Source organism: Varanus komodoensis, unplaced genomic scaffold, assembly GCF_004798865.1.
Source record: "Varanus komodoensis strain SLA01 unplaced genomic scaffold, ASM479886v1 scaffold6_2, whole genome shotgun sequence".
Lineage (NCBI taxonomy): Eukaryota > Metazoa > Chordata > Lepidosauria > Squamata > Varanidae > Varanus > Varanus komodoensis.
In genome coordinates this window covers 1,778,630-1,801,382 of record NW_025336346.1, presented here as the reverse complement: position 1 = coordinate 1,801,382, position 22,753 = coordinate 1,778,630, and the positions used below count along the sequence as shown (strand labels likewise).

The following is a 22,753-nucleotide window of genomic DNA, read 5'->3' as shown; positions in this document are numbered from 1 at the left end:
GAGGATCTCAAGGCTGCCTATCTGGGATCACCTCACTGCCCCATCCAGGCGACCTTGTGAGTTACGTCTGGCATAGTAATTAGCCTGTGGCGCCTTCCAATGAGCTTCATGGCTGCTTAAGGACTCCAACCCATTTCTCCAGTCTAAAGGAAACCTGCGCAAATCCAGTGCTGGTCCTCTCCCCACACTTCCATCCATGTGTCCAGTCATCATGTGGAGAAGAGCAGGATTGCGTCTTCTGCTCTGGTGCCTGATCTTCATGCATCTGGGATCCCTGCCCCAAGCGCCAAGCACTGGGCACCATGTGAGAATAGGGTCTACGCACATGCAGCTGAGCATGTACCGCGCCCACTCTCATGTTTTGCCCAGCATGTGGGGGTGGAGGGCAGAGGATACATTCCCATGGTCCCATGCATCAATCAGACCAAAGCGTGAGAAAGACATTCCACTGCCTTCACACAGCTAAATGATGGATTTCATTTTCACATGTATTGGACAGCCACTAATTTGGACAACTTCATGGAGGCTAAGGCTATCACTGACCACCACTACCAAAGGCTGTATTTACCTCTGCTATTGGAAGGAGTATACCTACATACTCCATTTGCTGGGGAACTGGAACAATAGGATGCTGTTGACTCCTGTCTTGCTCCTGGGATCCTATGGGCAGCTGGCTGGGCATTGGTCAGTCCAGAATGCTGCACTGGATGAACCCAGCATTGGATCCCGATCTGGTTTGATCCAGCATGGCTCTTCTTATGTCCTTATGAACAGGCACCTTGGCAGCTCTAGAGCCTCAGTTCTACTCCATCATCTGTTCTGCTTCCAGAGCAAGTTTATTGCAGTCAATGAAACTTCCTTGAGATGCAGTGAAAGACATGCAGACACTTGTGGAGACATGGCTGATTAACAGTGGTCCAGTTTTTTCCCTACTTTGTATCTGCCCTTTCCCTTAAACAGCATTGCTTCTGCAAGCCAGAAAGCCAGGATTGCCTGCCTGATGAGTCAAGCATGATAACTAGAGAGGAAGGTAGGGGAATGAAATACAGGGAAGTATATAAATGATGCCAAACTTGACTGTAGAGAAATTTGGAAAGCACTCCTTCCCCCTTTCTTTTGTCCTCTGTAGAATCCACATCACTGAACAATATACTACCTTAGATATGAGGGGTATTTTAGAAATGATTAATTATTTCTATTCCAAACTAGTTACACAAGTGTTGCCAACCTTGCTCCCTCTAGCTATATTGGGCTACAACTTTCACCATCCCAGAGAGTGATCCAATCAACATACAGCCTTCCACAACTGGGTGCCTTATGCATGTGTTAAACCATATCTAGAAAGCACTCTTTTGTGGAAAGATGCAGCTAGATTCTGCATGGTAGCCCACACAGCCACTTAGAGTAAGTCTGGCCAACTTAGGCCCTCTAGATGTTTTGGTCTACAACTACAAGTCCTCACCACTGGCTATACTGCCTACTATTCATATATGTGTGCATAGTTGTGTAGAATTTGAACAGATTCTTTCTGCTGATGATCTTGACATTCCACTCATCTGTTCCAGCTTTGATACAGATAATAATTTTGGCTATTTATCTGGCTCTTGCCCTAATTGGGTAAAGTCTGAACCATTTTGGCTGGTGATAATATAATATACTAGCTAACTGGAAATTTAGACTTTGCCCAAATTTAATTACTCGCTTGGCTATAGTTAGCCTCAGAGATTTATCTCAAATTATTATGCTAAATTTGAGTAAGCTGATTAATGAGATCTTATGGGACATTGATAGATAGGCATTTTAAAGCTGAGTTTATGGAATAGCTTAAATATAATTAAAGCAAATGTAATACCTCAAATTGTTTACATTTTACATGGTATTCATCCAGCATTCTGGTATTCTGACAAAAAAAAAAAAGCTTAATGCTTTGTTTCACAAAGTCTCATGAGGTTCCATTCTACCATGGATTTCTTTGAAAAGGATGCAACTTCTGATTAAAAAGAGTGGATTCGGGTTTCCTGATCTCTATATCACTGACTCTTGGATTAAATTTGTTGTTGTTTTCCATTCAGTTGAGACATTTCCTTTTGGTCAGTTTTGGAAACTTCATGCTTGGATATTATCCCTGCATGGACAATATTGAGTTTTCAAAACATAAAGGGTACCTTCTATGGTTATGGCAATAAGAGAAGCATGGTGCCCAGTTTCATGCCAATTACAGTTTTATCTATTTTTGCACACTAAATCTACAGGAAAATCTGGATTTAATGATTGGCAAGAAAACATTAGTTTGGTGGACTTAGATGGACAAGCTGTGCTTTATTTTGTTCCACTTGTAAATCCCAATTATAATTTTCCACCATTCTCTCCTTTACAAGGAACTTTATTCCTTTAATTAATCCATTTTTGCATATGATTTGCCAGCTTCAGCCACAGGGCATGGCATGTAAGTAAATCATCTGTTAGTGTCTAGGTTCAGCCCTGCCGCTTCTACAGCTTCAGAATCCCCTTTGTTATTAGCAGTATTGATTGAGGCTGAATAGCTACACCAACCCACAATCTGCGTTTGTTAAAGTTTATATATATTGGTGAACAAATATGATACACAAGGTCTTCACCAAAAATGAAACAATGAATTGGAGTATTGTTTTTGCCCAATCAACAGATTGTTATCGCAGAAGGAAGAATGGCTCTTACGTTGTTTAATTCAGCAAAAATGGATGTTTTAAGTATACTGGACATCGCATCTTTTCAGTAAGGATTTATCTACATTAGACAGTTGTTGCAGGTAAAATGCAGCTAACTCATATGTTTTGGCAATGCCCAATGGCTGCTTCTTTTGGGGAGGAAGTAGTAATATGGAAAAAGGATTGTGATGAGAAATAATTTAATACTTACAGATTTTCTTCTTAACTATTTATCTGTTTCTTGCAATTCATTGCAAGGTCAATATAAATATAAATGGATTCTCTGCATTTTGACAGCTAAAAGACTAGCAATGCTGGAAGGATAAATAGCAATTTTTGATAACTAGGGTTGAGGACTTGATGAAGCTTTCCAATTTGGACAATATGGTTTTTAGGTATAATTATGAATGGACAAAATAAATAGATATTTGGGCTGCTTTTGCTGAAGTCTATGCCTAATTATCCTGAGTAACAGTATATGCTGCTATACATAACATGTACAAGAGTTCATAAATCGGGGTGGCCAAACTGAGGCTCATGAGCTGCATGTGGCTCTGTGAGCTTATTTTGTGGTTCACCACCCAACACCAACACTCATGGGTGCCTGCATGCAGCTCTCACACATTTGACGTTTACCATATATGACTCTTCCATTGAGCAAGTATGGACATGCCCAACATATATGTATTCATTGTAATAAAATCATAGAATTGTAGAGTTGGAAGGGGGCTATTGGGTCCAACCCCCTGCTGTTGCATGACACCATGTTACACCATCCCACTCAGATGGCTGTCCAGTTTCTTTCTGAATGTCTCTAGCATAGGAGAGCCCATGACCTCTCTACGTAGCTGGTTCTGCAGTTGTATTCCTCTGACAGTGAAGAAACTTTTCCTGATATCTTGCCTGAATCTAGGTTGCCACAATTTGAATTGATTAGTCTATGTCCTACACTCTGGGATCAGCAAGAAGAGATCCTGACCTTCCTCTTTCTGACAACCTTTGAGGTACTTATAGAGCGATATAATGTCCCCACCTCCCAGTCTTCTCTTTACAAGACTGAACAAGTCTTCTCTCAGTTTCTCCTCACAGGGCTGTGTTTCCAAACCCTGGATCAATTGTATTGCCCTCCTCTGGACCCTTTTTAATTTCCCTGCATCTTTCTTAAATCTTGGTGCCCAGAATGGGTCACAGTGTACCAGATGAGACCCGATTCATTCAAATTCATGTAATAAATTTGCTTCATTTCATTTTTCTTTTTAGGTTTTGCTTTGACTTTTGAAATCCATTTAAAAAATTGGCTATACTGGTTAGGAATGATGGTAGGGGTACAAGTTGTTGACCCCTGAGTTACAGAGATGTATCACGAGTACTTGTATGTATGTTTTACCAAGTATGACTTCAGGTTGCATCTCTACAGAAAAGCAGCTGCAATGCTGTTTCCCACTGGTGGGATCATGTCTTACAACACATGCACACCACATTGCATGATGAGTAATCATACGATGAGTAATCATGCACAGAATGTAAATGTGCCAAAGCTTCAATCAGCTTACCAAGGAGACAAGAACAAGAAGTCAACCTGGCCTCTAGCTCCGGGTGGCGCACATTACTTTGGAGCCTGCCTCTTTTTTCTGGCATCACCAAATGAACATTTGTGGCTTTTGGCTTTCAGGTTTAAGCAGAGAAAGTGACTTCAAATAAACAAACATTTTCCAAAATACTTAGCTGTCAACTTATGAAAAATGCCTTTTTGGGCTGCAAGAATCAGTGCAAGATATACTCCAGCTGTTCCCCATGAATAGCTACTAATTCAAAAGGGCAGGGCAGGCATTTCTGCATTCAGCCCCTAGAAGAGCAGGGATGGACAGACAGGAACAAAACTGGTTTGTTAACATTTTTGTGCATGAAGTTATCAGGATCAGCAGTTTAGCATTCACTACATACACACGCAAAGGGGATTACAGCTATTGTTGGCAAATACTGGGCGGTGCCACTGCCACAGATGCAGTGCATAATTAAAAAGGGCTATTTTCCCTACTTGCTACTGTGTTTTCAGACCTCAGTCAGAGAACAAAAGCAGCAGCATACAACATCCCCAGAACAAACGGCAGAAAAAATCAATCTATCATGCAATTAGTGTGCACATCTTCAAATTACAGCAGACACAATCCAGCAGCAGTTAGAACTCGCCTTATTGTGATGCACCTTGCCATCGTCATCATTCCAGCCAACACATTCCTTCCGAAGGAGATGCCATTTGTTTTGGCTCCAACCTCCATCCCATGTGCCATTGAAAAAGAAGCGGGAAAGGTGTGAGCTTTAACTTCAAGTGCTAAAAGGGAAGAACAAGACTGCCACTTCAGCCCATTGATCTAAATGGATACAAGTGTGCCTCACCCTGTGAGGGGGAAGAGCCAATTATTTGCTTTGCTAGAACAGCGTGCTGCAACAAAACGGTCAAAAAGCAATGCTTTGAGAAAGAAATCCCTACAGATCTAGTTTTTTCTTTTAAAAGCACTGCCTTTGCCATGAAGTCAAAGTTCCAAGGAGAGATAATTAAGACATTTTTATACGCCTCACTATCTACATCCAGCCATGGGAGGGATCCCTTGGTTTTGAAAAGATATCTTTCTTTTTCACAAGCCTACCACTGAGAAATGTCCAGTATTGTTAGTCAGAAGAAGGGATGCCAGAAAGCATTTTCTGAAATTCCTAGATCTGTTCCACAAATGCACAGAGCACATTGTTTTACTAAACTTAAATTGAATACAGAATGTTACATCTGTTCTAATGGCAAATAAACAGCTTGTATACATGTTGTATGCCCTGACTTTTAAAAAGTTAGAATTCTGATTTTTTTCCCTATGTCTTACAGCCAGCTATTCCTCATGATTAACAAATACATATATAGTAAAGCTGCCTGATCTTTGAGGTCCATCCAGAGGTCTATTTTAGCAGAATGCCAAGCAGAATATTTAAATATAAGTCTATATTGCTACAGACTTGAAGAAAACAAGTCTGAAGAATACAATCTTGGTAGGGAAAGTTGAAGGCAGAAGGAAAAGAAGGAAACCAAATCTGAGGTGCATCAATTGCATAAAAGAAGCCCCAGTCTTGAGTTTATAAGAGGTGAACAGGGCTGCCCAAGACACGACATTTTGGAAGGCATTCATTCTCCAGGCTGCTCTCTATCAGTGACAACCTGGTGGTACATCATGCAACATATGCAATCAATAGCAACAAATTATTGCTATATTTGACTAAGGAGGATACTGACAATGATTTCTGAAAACTTAACAGGCAGGTGCCACCAAAAGAAAGGAAATGATATAAGAGTATAAAATATACTCTTAAAGTATAAGAGCTACAGCAACATAAGAAGCTCCATCAATTTGTGCAGCTCATCAGAAAACAAAGGAAACAATCACTTCATAGTGCAGCAGCCTGGAGCTAAGGCTGTAAATAAATGGCCTTTTCCAAATGCAAGCCCCTCCTAGCCCTTAAGATGCCACAAAACAGTTTGCTATTTTTGCTGAACAGTCTTACACAGCTACTCTTCTAGAATATATCCCTTCCAGCCTAACTCAATTTATTTCCTAAATAGGATAACAAGCTTAGTCAATAAAGGGAATAGACTTGACTTACTGTATCTTGTGTTAGGATAGGCATTTGGGAGATGGGATGGCTTTGGAGGTTAGTAAGTAATGAGATTACAGATCTTTTCAGCTCTTTGTTGTCACTTCCAGACAACCTCAGGACAGAAAGATTGACACTTCTCCTACCTGCAGATTCCCTACAGGACTGGCAAATACTGGTGTGGAGAACTGGGATCCCCCATGGCTCTCTCTGCCAAGATAAGGAAGAGTCCAATTGATACATTTTTTTCCATGCATGGTGCATGCAAGAAAAGAGGGCTGCTTCTGTTCTATGGATAAAACAAGTTTGTACTGCAAGGGCACATGAAGCATTCCTGAATGCTTCATCACAGTGGAATTTTCTTCCTCCAAATTCTACACCAGTAGTACAAGATCTTCCAGTTGAGACTGAGATTTAAATGGTCTCAGTTAATTACTAGTAGGATCATTTCAATCAGTTTTTGGATTATGTATTCCTCTCCAATGTATATGCTTATGTATCTCTGTATTAACTCTTTGTTTACAAAGCATTATTTCCCTCCACAAATCCTAGGAAAGGTCGGAAATTCAGTTCAATCCATCAATGACTGTACAATAAAATCTAAGCTTCCAGAGGGCAGGCCTAGTGTTCAAGAGCCCCAGGCAGTTAACCACAGTGTAGCTACCGTCAGTAGCAGCTTCACCATCTTCCATCTTGTCATCCAAAACACATTACACATCATTTCAGTTGACAAAATCCTTTCTGGGATATCCCCAAAGAGGAAGGGAAATTGTGTCACATTAGGAGCCAGGTTGATTTAAGACCACCAACTTGCTCTGCCCAGGCCCCAAACCTCCCTGCTGGTAATGACTCCCCTGCCCTGTTGACCTCGGGGTGAAAGGTTCCGTCTCCTCTTCCAAGTCCCTGGGGCTACTTGTACACCCCTTCCGTGGAATGATTCTGTCATGGTCACGTTTTGATGCCATTTTGCTTTAGCAGATGCATGAGCGGGTGGCAGGGCAGGGAATAATTTGCACAGTGAAGCAAACAAATTCCCACTTAATGTTAACAGCTCATTCCCACAGCCGCTGTTATTGATCCATCTCAGCACTTTAACCCATTGCTGTGGCTTTCCTATTGATTTTCCAAGATTCCCCTCTTCTGCCTCTGACGTGGCAACTGCGAGCAGAAATCCCTCCATGCTGATGGACTGCATGACATCCCACCCACTGGAGAAGCCAAAGAAAGGACTTTGGACTCTGCTTATCCAAGTCAATGGAAACTTTGGTGTGAATTTTACTGTGGGTACATCAAGGCAAACTGGGTAGCACATCAATTATCTCAGACCTTCACTGGTAACCTTAGCTGAACTTTACCTACAGTTAACAAATGGATTATGTTCAGCTCATGCCATGCATGCACATTGCCACAGGTAGGAACACAGTGAACACCAGAGCTATTCCTTTAAATGGTCACTTGATTCTTTCCTGCAATGTAATAATAGCAAGTATATGATGTTTCTTGATTGTTTTATTTAGTTACTGTACCATCCAAAAGCTGAAGCTCTCTGGGCAGTAAACAGCAGCAATAAATACAGTGGTGCTTCATACTTTAAATGACCCTAAGTTCGAACAGTCCAGAGTTTGAATGCTAAAATCAAATTAAAATTGTTCTGAAGTTCGAACGATGCTTCCATGTTTAAACAGCCTGGTAAAAAAAATGGGGCCGCTGTGGAAAAGTCATTGTTGTGTATCCAAGTTTTCAATCATTTTCAGCGGCTTTTCAGTGTGTGCCCATTTGCAGTGCTTTTTCTCACTTTTTTTTCTGATATATATACTGTATATATATCAAAGCATTTTCAGTGCTTTTTCTCACTTTATTATAGAGCCAGTGTGGTGTAGTGGTTAAGAGCATGGGACTGGGACTCAGACGATCTGGGTTCTAGTCCCCGCTCAGCCATGGAGCCAACTGGGTGACTTTGGGCCAGTCACAGACTCTCAGCCCAACCTACCTCACAGGGTTGTTGTTGTGGGGATAAGATGGAGGAGGAGATGTAAGCTGCCTTGAGCCCTTTGTAGGAAAAAGGCAGGATAGAAATCGATTATATATATATATATCCCTACATATTTGTATTTCCTGTTTAAGTTTATCTAGATGGGTATTGTTCAGGATCTGGGAATAGATTAATTCACTTTCCATTATTTCTAATGGGGAACATTGCTTCAGACTTTGAACGATTCCGAGTTTGAACAGACTCCTGAAATGAATTACGTTTGAAATACGAGGCATCACTGTATGATAAAATGTAATACAAAATAAAACAACAATATCATAAAATTACATTAAAATTAAGACCACATTTAAAACCACATTTTTACAGCTAAACTGCTAAAACACTCCCTTCTGCTAGGTCTGTAGAAAACAGCTGGCAATACCCCTCCCCCCACCCTTACATGCTGTTTGGGGTTTCTAAATGCCCCAGCAAAAGGGGAACGGTCTTAACCTAGCACCAAACAGAAAACAAAGTCGGTGCCAGGTTGCCTTGGTGGAGAGATCATTCCTTAATCTGATAGCTACCACAGAGGCGGCCCTGCTCCTTGTTTCCACCAGCTGGGACTCCCTTGAAGGTGGTATTCAGAGGAAGGCCTCAGATGTTGAACGCAGTGTCCAGGCACATTGTGTCTGGAAGAGACATTCTCTCAGGTATTGTGGCCCCAAGCCATATGGAGCTTTATAGGCTAAAATAAGCTCCTTAGAGCAGGCTCAGAAGCATGCGGGCAGCCAATATAAGCAGGCCAGAATGGGAGTTATATGTTTGAACCAGCTGGTGCCAATTATTAGCCTGGCTGCCGCATTTTATATAGCAGTTTTCATGATAGTTTCTATAATATGGTTGGCATGATTCATGTGAGAGTTAGAATGGCTACTTAAAGTATTGCTAAAAAAGAGGAAATGCATCACCAAAGGAAGGTAGAAGGGAAAAAAATCATAACACAGATTTGTATAAATTTTGCATTCAGATACACAGATGGAAATTTAGAAATAATTATTATCACTTAGATAGAAAAAATACATCTCATCATAATGATGAGATGTGTGTCTGCTCAGTTTGCTCTTCAAGTGCTAACTGTGAATGGGCAACTTCCAGGCTTCCACTTTTCTCCCTTCTTACACTTCCATATTTTTTTTACTGGACTTGGATTGAAGAGCCCTTCAAATATAGAATGCCGTCAAACACAGAACCGTTCTCTGACTGACCACCAAACTGAAGATTGTTGCCAGTCATACAGTACACACAGGTACCATACTAATGGTCTTTAATGTCTTGGGACTTTTTAGTGAAGGATGGTATATAAAAGCTTTAAATAAGAAAATAAAGTATAAATAGTTTTTTTAACTGGAACATATATGTAGGTGTGGGCCTCAGGATTCTTTGTGTCTGGGATGTTGAAATGCAAGTAGCAGAAGAAATGTGACCTTGAAGCCAACCAAATAACTTTCTAGTCTGGGAGTGACCTTGCCTGTCATGTGTGTAGGAAGACTAGCACCTTCACTGTGTTTTGTAGCACTAGTGGTTTCAGTCTGTGATACGCCTAGCCTGATTTGCTGTCTATAACCCAGCAAAGTTTGCCAGACCCATCATTTTCTCAATTCACTGGGCTTTGCTAATACACAGTATCAAGAAATTTAAGACATTTGGCAGAAGGCAACCTAAAATATTCCTCACAGTGGGCATCAAAAGAACAAGCATACACAGCTGCCAGTTATAGCTGAACAGTAAAAGCAAAGAAACTAGGTTGACATAAGAATATGGGTGACATAAGAGCTCTAAAACACGTTCACACAATTGAGCACAATGACTGCATGGAGGATGGTGGAGTAGATTGTGACAAGAGGCCTCAGCTGCAGACCTGATACACAGGAAAGCTCTATTAACTCTTCCTTTTGAAATTCTTATTACTGGAAGAAAACCTTTGGCACTGGCATCTTTAAATGTTAATGTAATACCCTCTGAAAAGTTGTAGCTAAATTATATTTTGGAATTAACCGTGGGGTATCCAGGGCTGACTCAAAAATTGCAGGTGTTTTCGTTTACAATATCTAGCCACTGGCAGACGCTAAGGATGCTTCAAAATGAAACTTTTATTGGATCGTGAGCAGGACCCTTGACAAGAACCCTGCCTTGTTCACAGGATTTTATGAGGGGTCCAGATATCATGGTGATCCTGACAACCCTCCTATACCCTCCTCTCACACACTACTACTTTAGTCTCAACAAAGAAAATCTGCTAAAGAAGAAAACCTTCCTCAATAAATAAAGCTGCACAATGATTCTGACTAGTAGAGCTAAGAGCCCTTTTAATGGAAGCACCACAGGTCACGACAAATTCAAACTGTCTCATATAAATAGGTATGTTTTGGAGACTATAGCCAGTGATGACAGGATCCTATCCCTTAGTTACAGTCAATGAGTGGGAATAGGACTGATTCTAAATCGCTCTGCAGTGAAGATATTCTGGGACAGAAATATGACTGGTATTGAGATACCCTCATGCCTCTAGTGCAACCCTGATGCTAGAATGACGTGGACAATTTATTTATCTGTGTATTGAATTTATATCACACCTTTCCACACACTAAGTATTGAAGGATGCCAGCAATGGTAATATATAAATACATCATGGAAGAAAATATTAAAAACAATGCAAGGAGGGGGGATGGGCAGCACAGGGAAAGGGCAGAGGAAGAGTGTTGATTACAAGGAATTCTATCCTTTCTCTGGGCTTGCTCCTGTTTTCTATGATGGTGTCAAACACTCCTGAAAAAGCCTTTGGACCGCCCTACACAGCTACTTCACTGCTCTCCACTTCTCATCCCCCACAAGCTCAATGGAAGAACAGATTCCAAAAAGTTGTACTGTGATTCATGGCACATATGCAGGACCCATGTATGCAAGATCCATGAAGGAAATGCTGATCTTATTCACCGACATGTGTAGCATGGCATCTGGCCCTCTTCAGAACAGAAGATGCACAATGGGGGGTGGGGTTGTTCTGCACCAACACACACTTTGCACCAACATTTCACAGCCAGCTAGAAGGACTGGGGAAGGGAGAGGAGCAGAGGAATGGCGCTTGTTCCTCACAGAATGCTGGCTCACAATTCCAGAACGCCCACTAGGAGCTCCAGCAACATTGCTGGCTGCAACAGAGGCTGCAGGAACAACACATCCCTTGGAGGGGGTTCATCAGAGACAGGAAGAGCAGGACTCAAAGCAGGACTCCTGTACCTCTTGCACTGTTCCACTCCAAATTGAGGGAGCTCATGGATGTGCACGGCACACAAGTGAGCCTTTCCTCCTGCAGCAGGGAAACCTACTGTGCACTGCTTTCACAGCCCTATATATATAATCTAAGAAGTTGTATCAGTGCCTCCCACACAGGATGCTGTGGGCTATTTTGGCCATGAAGAGTATGTTCCTGCCCTGCACAAAGGACAGCGCATTGGTAAATATGCAATTCCACTCCACGTATTGCCACTGCTGGCCAAACTCACATGATTCATGTTTCCTTGCCGGGTCAGAGCCAAGGGACATTGAACTGAAGATTCAGCAATCCAGGGGCAGAGCGCCAAAGAAACTCCCTACATGGATAGCCAAGTACTGTTTCAGTGACTATATTTTGCCCCCCAGCTGGCTAAAGGTAGACACACGGGGACAGCTAACAGGAGGGTGCAGATTCAGCACATTAAATTGAAGGGCAGTGATACAGTTGCACCCTTTCTCAAAGGCTCCTCACTGCTCCTGCTAAGCACCTAGTCCCTGTTCATTGCAGCTGTTGTACTCATTCGTCATTGCTATCCCATATCTCTCTCCACAGCCATCTAATACATACAAAGGCAAGGATATTCCCCAGTTGGTCCTACAACTGGGTGGAACCAGGGGAAAACTGTAAACTGACTGCAAGTCCTTTGCACAAACCTCCTCCTGCCACTTCACCATGCAGCTGGTGGGCTATTATGTTCAGAATGACAGTCTGTTCTTACTTTTCTGAACCTGGCCTTTCCCATGTCAAAACTGCTATTTACAGGCTGTTGCCTCCCCCGACCCTTTTCATTCCATTTCTAGTTTTATTGACCCACCCGGAGATTTCAACCTACTGATGAGAGGTCTACAGAGCTGGCAGTTACAGGTGGCTGCAGACATCAGTTTCTGCCCTCCTATATCCTGGGCCATGGAAACCTTGAAGTGCTGTGGACTCTTGGATGCACACCTGTGCACTGGGTGAGAGGGTGGGCACGGACTCAGTAGGTGAAAGCACTGCAGCATTTGTGCCATCGCTGCATGCTGCTTGGTGCTGTTCACAGACCGGGAGTGTGGGTGTCATAACTTCAATGTCATAATTGATGAATTGATGGGTGAAACAGCCAGGGATGCTGTCGGAATTTCCATCAGTGTTGCTTTAATATACTTATTTTTATGCTCTCTGCATTGCGGCTGGGAGTTCATACGGATTATGTGCTAGCCTGGCCATAGCAGCTGCTGCTGTAGAGGGACTATAGGAAAGACTTGGTCATTGGCTATCTGGGCATCAACAGGTTTCCTTAATAACTAGTTGGGTTACAGTTTGATCCTGCATGTAGTAAATCCCACTGAGTTCAGTGAGACCACAAAACTAGGTGGCAGGCAGGAGTTAGCCCCAGCGTTTCTCTTCTTCTTTCCCAGTGCCCACACCCAGGAACACAAACAAGTTTCAAGGAAGACAGGTGACAAGGCCAAACTCCAACCTATTGAGAGATCTTCTAGCTAGGAGTAGGGATGTGTGAGGAAACCAGTCTGGGGGTGGGAATCCACTGGGTTTCCTCAGATTTGCTCCCTGGACTCTGGCCCACTTTCTCTCTTCTTCACACCAAGCATTCATGTTGGCGCCCAGCAGGATGCACGCTCAATCAGGCTTCTGCTTCCACACATGTGACTTGTGGATTTTGCATACTTTGTGCAAAGGATTACGTACTATGTGTGCTTTGTACAAAGAAACTGCTGACATTCCTGGGTGCTTGTGGACTTGCTCTCAACTCAGCTCACTTCCTGACCAGGGTTGAGCATGGAAAAGAAGTCAAGCTAGCACAAGAGAACTGGATTCCAGCCTGATCTTTGCATCCCTGGCTAGGACTAGAAGGACTAGGACTAGGACTTGCTCCTTGTCTTCCTGTTAGAAGACAAGGAGCAAGGGGTTAAGGCTTGATTATCACAAGGGCTTAACAGACCTATGGCTGAAACCTTACTGAAAACATAAAAGAATTTTCAAATCAACACCTTGCCGACTCCCAGGACAAAAGGCAGGGTACAAGGGAAGGTAGACCACAGATCAAATGGTATTTCTTCACACCCAGTATCTGAGAATCCAAAATGTATTCATGTCAACATTACCCCTTGAAGGATTTGTTATACCTCCCCAAGAAGTCCCTAGTCAAGTGAAAGCAAAGGTCATACCCAAGTGCACTCTAATATAACAAAAATATGCATAGTCATGCAAATCATATCAAAAGAATGATCAAAAGCGAAGTATTTATTACCTTTATCAGGCGTATCCTAGCCATATTTATTTGGATGTGAGTCTTACTGAGTTGGTGGGACATTTTCTACAATTATGCTTAAGACTGCAGCCCATACATCTTTTTTCAGTCCAAGTGAGTCTTTGTTTCATTCTATATGCCAATATCAGTGTTAACTGATGGCCATTCTTGTTTGACAAAGTTTACTTTATGATAATCTGCAGACAAACTTTTGCAAACATCTACATCTTAATCTCAGAGCCCTTGAAGGCTTACGTTCGCTGTCAATCATGTTGTTTATGAAATCCCACTTGTAAGGCCTCATACACGCAGCCATAAAAATGACACGAGTTATAACAACAGCAGGGAAATAATACTAGTGTTATAACCCTTGTCATTAATATTTTTAAAATAAGGCATCAGTCATGGTACTGTAAACATTCACTGAGCCTGAGAGATGCGAAGGGAACTCCACCTTCTCCCAGAATGTGTAGAATACAGAGCTCTTTTGCTGTGAGAACATATGAAAAAGGAGCACCTTGGAAGCCCCTTTCTGAGCATATCCTCCCAGATCTCCTTCACATTAGAGTGGGTATTTCTATGCCCAGTCAGTACGCAGAGGTCATTAACATTTAGATTTACTGTACAAGTTGTAAATTCATGATTTTTCCAGTCTAGGCCTAAACCATACATAACAGCTTGCTTGCAAAGCAGGATATGGACTAATTATGTCCAGTTTCATTCAAGCCAGGAAAGAAATGGATTAGAATTAAATTCAGCAACACCCACCCATGTTATGAACGTATCACTGAAGCACTCAAGTTGGCAGGTCTGTAAAATAAAGGGTTGCCTGTTGTCAACTGAACTCAACTAGCCAGATAAGCAAAGCAAGAGGATGTTCACACAACGAGGAGGAGGAGGTGGGAAGAAGATTGTTGAGAACTTGGCTAAGAATAGCTAACCTGTTTTTCCTGAGAAGAATTCTGAAAAAGATGTGCATGTATCAGAGAACGCACCAGCCAAGTCCAGGTGCCATAAATAGATTTTCTCTCCCAATCCCCGTCCCCATCCTTCCTTGAGAAACGAGGATTGGCTGCAACTGGGGGACTCAGTCAGGACATTGCCATATTTTTCCATCATTGGTCATTTCCCTCTTGGAGACATGTTCCCATTCTTAGCTTCAGGGATAGGAAATACTGCAGAGAGGATTTCATGGAGAGTGCTAAATGGAGAACGATTCACTTGGCTCTCCTAACCTGAAAATTTTCAATCTGTGCAGAGCCATCTAAAAGGCCCAGACAGGAGAACCGTCCAGAAGAAGAATTGTTCACATTGAAGAGAAAAGAGTCTGAGTCTGAGAAAGGAATGGTACCCAAGCAAAGCCATTCTTCCAGAGCAACACAGTTTCCATCTGAGTTCTAGCACCAAAGGGAGGGAAAATCCCATCAGTGGCATCCAGCCAACACCCTTCTGAGCGGACAAACTCACCATTTGCATTGCCCATGCACTGTATTTTAACTTGCTCAGTCCTGCAATATCCACAGGGATGATCGTTTGTTCTGCTCCTGCATTTCTGTCCCGCACTGAACTCCTCGAACCACAAAAAACTGTATCTTCCATGCATGTGGTATAATCCTCTGTGCTAAGGTCCTGAAGCCATTTTCATGCAATACTTGCACTGACAGAGGCTAGCATAGAGCTATTGGAGAACAGCAGATGAGGGATTCTAATTATGATTCAGCAGCAGTGGTCTGGGTGTTCCCACTGAGTGTAAGCATAAACATTGATATAAGCAGTACAATGGGCTTTGAACTGGCTGTGGCAGGAAGTGAATGGAGAGGCTGTTCATAGCTCTCTGGGTGCTGCATTGTTTCAATGTTTACGTAGAGGCTCAGCAACACTTCCAATTTGGTTATCCAAGCAAGCTTCTCTGCTGGCAGCATTGCTCTGTCAGAGGAAATGCAGCCTCCTCAGCCAACAATCCATTAACTCTGGCTTAGGGAATGTAAGAACTGCCTTCCTAGATCATGCCGAGGTCCTCTAGACCAGCATCCCCTTTCCAACAGCAGCTATCTCTGTAAACATTAAGTGCCAATGAAGAACCATCCAGGTTCTGACCAAAGCTCTATTCACATTGTAAGCTGTTCCCACCATGGCCAACCAGCTGCCTGTGGGAGCCACCAAGCAGGGCACAAAGGCAAAAGGTCCCACCCACATTTAAGGCTGAAGCCATCAAATGTGTGTTTCTTCTGGTCCTTCTGTATCTGGAAGCTGAGGTAAGCTAGTGCGTCCCTTGAAGAAATAAATTAGTCCTGATTCTGTTTGAAGCTGAACACAGTACTGTCCTTTGTGGCTAGCATCCTAAAATTTCCAGACCAATTAGCTCCAACCCCACCTTCCCTCCAAACAGAAGTCTCCAGGGACTATGGGGGTATTGATGAAATCCTCCAGTGCTGACTTCTTCTAAGGTCCAAGGACTACACTGGGAGTTGGCAACCAGGTGCCCTCCAAATCTTTAGACTATGACTCGCACAATCCCTGAATACTAGCCATTCTGGCTGGGGTTTATGGACCTTGTAGTCTAAAACAACAATAGGTCTTCATATTACCTACCCCTAGACTAAGCGGCCCAGAACTGCAGATCTACTATCAGTGATAAATCGATGCTAAAATGAAACTATTTATATATCTAAAAATATAATAATCTGGTTATAATCTATAATGGTAGCTCATGGTATATTTAGCCATGCTTTGTACTCTAGATAGGGTTTTTCTGGTACATGTTTGAACAAACTGTGGTTTATTTTCTCAGTTCCTAGGCTGGTCATTTCCCCTTTCCATCATTCATTTGCTCACCATTTCCCAAATGCTTTTGCAGGGCTGTCCAACTGATATGTACAGTTTGTTTTTGTTTTTCCATTCTTGCTCATCACCTTTGTAGCCTGGCAAAACAAAGGGGATTCTTTTGGAGGGGATTCCTTTGGTGATGGAGGTTAACAAACATGGCAAAGATGGGATTTCTTAAAGGGACAGAACTGTGGGAATTGGTACTTCTATTTCAGGTGCATCGTCTGGGAAAGCAGATAATAAAAAGGGGGTGGGAGAGTCACCTTCAAATGTTTGAAGGCCCTGCACACAGATGATGGAAAAAATGTTTTCTGTTATTCCACAGGACCCAAACCAATTATTTCTATTTATGAGAAAGGAGATTTTTGACTATGTGTTGCAAAGAGCTACCTGATGGTAGGAGCTGTTAGAAAGTTGGCTGCCTCAGGAAGTGATGGACTATGATTCAGAGGCTGGTGGCCACCTATCTGGAATACTGCAGTCACTGATTTCTTGCAACAGCATGGGGTTGACTGGTTGACTTTTGAAGTCCCTTCCAACTTTAGGATTTTACTAACATGCAAGCACCCTAATACTTATGTTTCTCAGTCTCCAGCCAGGTGGAAGAAAACAATGATAAAATAACCTGGAGGAAAGATGGGTTTCAGTCCCAGCTTTCTTATGTACACAGCAATCCTGTACTGAAACAACTCTGCTCCCTCAGCACCTCCACTTTCCAAAATCTAGAAATTCTCTTCAAAATGCCAAGAGCTACCAAATTCCAAAACTGTATTGATGCTGGCTCTACCACTCCAATCAACCACCCACAGATGTGTTTCAGATCAGGCCGCCAAGCTTCTGTTTAAACAAATTTGGATTGATGGCAACTCTACTGAGGGTTGGCGCTCACCAGGGAGAGTGACTAAGCTCCTGGGCAAGCAATACCGAAACGGTGAAGTTCAAGCTCGCTTACAGAATGTCTCTGTAGCAAACACCACAGTGATCAAAAGGGGGATCAACATCTGCAGGTATACAGTAAGCAAATAGTCAAAAGTTGGCTCTCAAAGAAATGTTTGCCCCTGCACGGCTCCCCTTGCAATGTTGTGATGCTCACTATGTGGACAGATAGGGGAGAAAATACTGACTTATTTTTATGATGATGATGATGATGAAGCAGCAGCAGTAGCCGCCACCACCGCTGCCCTTAGTCCCACACCACTGCCATAGTTATTTCAAATCTGAGCGCTTCCCATGATTTCACCAGGTGCCCTTCGCAAGCCATGTTGTCACGGCACTGGAAGCCCAGCCTGCCTGGGACCTGACGCACCTGGCATCTCCGGCTTACTGCCCCCTTCCTCCTTCCTTCCTGCTCAGATATGGAATTATGGCCTGTTCCTGCTGGCTAATCTGCCAAGTGGAATCTGGGCCAAATGGGAGGAGGCGTGAGGTGCATTAAATCTCTCACCTTCCTCTAAGCCCTGGCTGCAGTTTTATTAGCAGAGTCGGTGGCCTGGGCCATGTTAACAGCCCACATTGATTAACTCTTCCTCCTCATGTTTCCCCATTTTTCTCACAGTGGTCTTCCCTGCCTGCCCCCGTTCTCTTCATCCACCACCTCACTAGAAGGAGAGACTCATACAGACACAGAAATTATCGACTCAGAAAAAAAAGCTGATTAAAGGCAGCTCGGTTTACAGCTCTGGTATCCCAGCTGGCTTTTAGGCAAGGCTGGAGGTTAATTCTCACTAACTGAGTGAGTGTAAGTTGAAATAGCAGTGCAAATAAAAGGGAATGAACAAACTCTTAATACAGGGGGGCTTTTCTAAATTCACTGCAGAGTAAAAGGAGAAAGGTCAGGCAGGTGATTTGATATTTCCTCTAAAAGTTGCTAAACCTCATGATTTTATCGTGCCTCATATACTGTCAAGCATAAAAAACCCATAACTTTTGTTTGTGTATTTAAATGATTTGTTCAAGACCTTTTAGAGGAATTTTCCAAGACAAGGAAATGGAAAAGATAAGTTAATAAAGACAAATAAAAATCGTGAATTTCTTTATTACATTTTAATGTTATGCACTTCACTAAAAGATACTTGAGACAACATCCCACTGCTAAACAAAGCAGCATAAAGTCAATTTAACTTTTTTAAAAGTGATCAGCCCTGTCCAACAGCAGCACATTACAAGAAGAGTGCAGGACCTACAGTAGTTCCTATTAAAGACAGCAGGAAAAGTTCCAGAATACAATTTAAAAAATCAATTTATAGCAATCAAGCAGAGAAAGATTCAGGCATTATCCATTAAACTGACCATCTAATTCATGTACAGATTTGTTAAAAAGAGCAACAACCAATGCTTTTATTAAGTAGCATTCAAAAGGGGAGATAACATTATCAATTTTAACCTCCAAGCTGTAATTTGATCTTTCTTGGTCTCAATTCTGTAACTTAAATAATATGTCTGTGATATTAGCAAGTGCAGGTAGATGGACTTCAAGAATAAAAAAGGTAACTTACAGAATGTGAGAATACCATATGGGAAGATGATTGCGCCATTTAAGTAATGGCTTAATTTGGTTCTTCTTGTGAGAGGCCAACTTCTGTTGACTTGCGTGCAGGCTGCATTCATAAAGCCACCCCACTCTCCTGAAGCCACAGTTTTCCCCCGAACCCCCGTCTTTCTGTTGTCTATGCTGTTACGCAGGAAGGCACACTGCCTTCATGTGCACAGACAGACCGCCAAGCTCCTTGGATTGTGAACTCAGTTGTGAAAACCAGCACGTTCACACACAGGTCTGGCCTTGGACACTGCAGCCACAAGCTAAAAAGCACCTACTAAAAAGCCTGTCGTGGTAAACAGCTGTCTTGTGAATGAGGGCAGGATCAGGCCTCCTTGGGAAATCAAGAAATGATTCAGGAGCAGCTCCCAACAGACCTGTGAGTGAACATGTACAAACATTTCTGCTACATACCATGCTTAATAATGCTTAACCGTCCAGCACTAATCCTACTGTCCCTGGGCATGCAGGCCAGCTTAGGAATGGTAATTGCATTAAAGCATGTGTTGCAGAATATGTAGTGTATGGTTACAGCAGTGCATGAATATCACAGAACAGAGAACTGCATTTCCAGCAAATACGGGGCCCGTTTGAAGAATGGCCAGCAAAGAAAAACACTGGGCAAAACTATTAAATTTCATACACCCCTCCTCATGCCATGCTACTGGAATAGTTAGTCTCTCACTTTTCTCAGTTTTATACATGCGTGCACTCACGTGCACACAGAAACAGACATGAAAACAAAGGCAATATTAGTGCACTCTGATAGGTACAGCCAAGGGAATCGAATCAAATCCTTCTCAGCAAGCAGGCAACTGCTTGGAAAGACTATTCTTCCCTCCAGGTGTTTAACACTCCCTGATAGCTTTTCCAAGGCAGCTCTTCCTGCTGACACTGAATTCTTGCTCCCCTCCCTTGTCTCCCCTGCTGCTGGGCTTAATGCCCTTGAGATGTTTTTAGATTCTTCTTTGGACTCTCAGCTTATCTAAGCTGCATGCTTTTAACAGTCAGCCCTGCCTCATCTCTCATTTCCTGTAACTTCCAATCTCTCCTCCTTCATCTATCCACCCCCTGCAACCCAAATTCTTCCATCCCTTTGGATGTCTTTGCCATTCCGGTCCTTTCCAAGCTGCCTTCAACTCCACTGCCAAGTCTCATGATTTATTATTTATTATTCCTGTTTTTGTCAAAGCCTCAGAAACATAAAGCCAGGTGACGCAGTGAAAAGCAAAACTCCCTGGCAAAGGTAAAGCTTCCCACCTTTTCTGAGTAACAACAGGAAACCGAAGCTGCTTAGAACAGTTCAAAGACACTGCTTTTTCAGAGTCATTGATTTCAACCGCTCCCTCAAGACACAGAAATCTTTAAATAGGCCCCAAAGAGGATCTCAACTGAGTATCTATGCACATGCAGAGAGAGAGAGAACTTGAAGGCAGGATGGATCAAATTTCCATGAGCCCCATATTCTCTGATGAAACTGTTCACACTCCAAAGAAAAGGTGAGGTTGCTCAAGAGAGCAAAGTACTTGCGTGTCAAAGAGGTGGGCATGCAGAGCAGTTGTCGACAAAGTGGGGCCAGTGGGGCTAGTAGTAAAAGGCAGAGGGATGAAAAAGGAAGGCCCTGCGTGACGTGGCTGTGTATTGTGGCCTTCTATGACCTGCTTTTAGATGTCTGGACAGGCAGTGCCAGCTCCAGGTTGTGAGGGGGCTTTGGGCAAGATGCCACGATAGGTCCACCACCTTCTTGCTTCCATCCCTGCCACCCATTTTCTAGCCTTCTTCCTTTGGGCTCAATTTGTACAACTGCCTGGAGGAAGAGCAAAAGGTAAATGAAGGATGCTGCAAGGGCTGGCAGCGAGGCCCCTGCAGGGTGGACCTTGGCAAGTGCCCAACAACACCTACTTTTGATGTCAGCCTGTAGACAGGCAACCAAAGGAAGAAGTTCGCCGAAGAATAAATTGGCTCCACACATGGAGCATGGTCTGATAGGACTGAGTCACAGTAATACTGGGGAATTAAATACAGATTGTTCCAAATGCTGCCACTTGGGCCTGACTGGGCTAGTTTATCCTGGACTTACTGAGACTGGGTAGGGTTCCTTATAAATTACGTAAATCCAGAAGGGCCTGGAGGAAAATCTCCCCACATCCACACAAGGAAACCAGTGCATCAGCACTAATGTGCTTTGATATCCCAGGTCCATCCCACTGCAGACCAATGGCATACCTGCTAATTCATACTACCTTCTAAATCATTTGTTGTGATTGGATTAAAAATTACTAGGATGAGTAAAATGACTAAGTTCACACATCCCTGCATAGAAAACAGTACCTTCTCCTTTGTATTGGCTCACTCTGGGAGAATACGTATAGGACAAGCCCTTCTTATTCAGACTTTAACATCGCAGATTTATGAACAAACGCTTCCTTACAGTAAATATTCAAAGTACTTCACACAGATTATTTGGTCATCATCCTTACAATAATCATGCAAAGTATTTTTTCCCTCTGCTACAAAAATACCCAGAGTAACTAGTTAAGAGCAAGTAGTTTGCTCATGCTGGTTGTCAGCCAGAAAGAGGTACCGGTGAAGCATGCCAGGCACACACAGAAATCACCTTCGCACATCTCTGTCACTGCAGGGCCAGAGCAACAACGGGACTGGCAGACCGACAACAGTTGCAGCTCATGGACACCAGAGGCTGTTTCCCTGCTCTCCCTTGCTGAATCTAATGGCAACCCTGCGCTCCCCACCTCACTAAACAATCTCCTTCTGCCACTGCCAGCCCCCACATCCTGTCAGCATGGAAATATAAAAGAAGACTACTTACCAAAGAAAAAAGCACTAGAACAAAAATAGTCACACAGTTACAAGGTAAGTGTCTGCATGTTATAACTCATAGGAAGGAATATTCAAAAGACGATGGTTCTCAACATATGCACACATTCTGCAAAAACCTAGGCTCCTATTTGCTGTAGATGAACTTCTGTGGGCTCCACACATCCTGTAACTAATGCCCACAGCCAGACACAAATGATATTTTTGCAATTAAAATGACAGTGCTATTCAGAGGATTCACTGCCAAATCTCAACACGCCCTCCCCCAGGCACTGTATCTTACGGCAGTGTGGGGGGAGGGGGATTGTATCTCATTCCTGTTATTTGCTCTCAGCTATCTTCATTTTCCTAAATATATCACGTACTTCCACGCTGCAAGAAATCAAAAGAAAGTGTGTGAACATCATGTCATGAGAGCAGAGGCCTTCATGCCATGCCACTGTAGTCACAGAAGTTGTGGCCTACATACACCTCTGTCCAGAGAAGCAAATTATTCTCCTCCCCAGGAGAGAGGAAGGAAGGTCAGGAGGAGACTGCACCTATGGTACATTCTTAGTTTATTCCCAGTGGATAGTCCCATGTTGATGCAGCAGGTCAGTTTGGTGATTCATTTCACCATCCTTCACAGAAATCACTGCCTCACACCAGCTAACTCCAAAGATCCGCCGACCACGTG

General features: G+C 42.9%; 1 protein-coding gene across 5 annotated transcripts in view; it reads right to left on the bottom strand.

Moving 5' to 3' along the window:
- Positions 1 to 22,753, bottom strand: part of SEMA3F (semaphorin 3F) — a 153,026-nt gene that overhangs the window by 118,386 nt on the left and 11,887 nt on the right. The gene's annotated exons all lie outside the window — the stretch shown is intronic.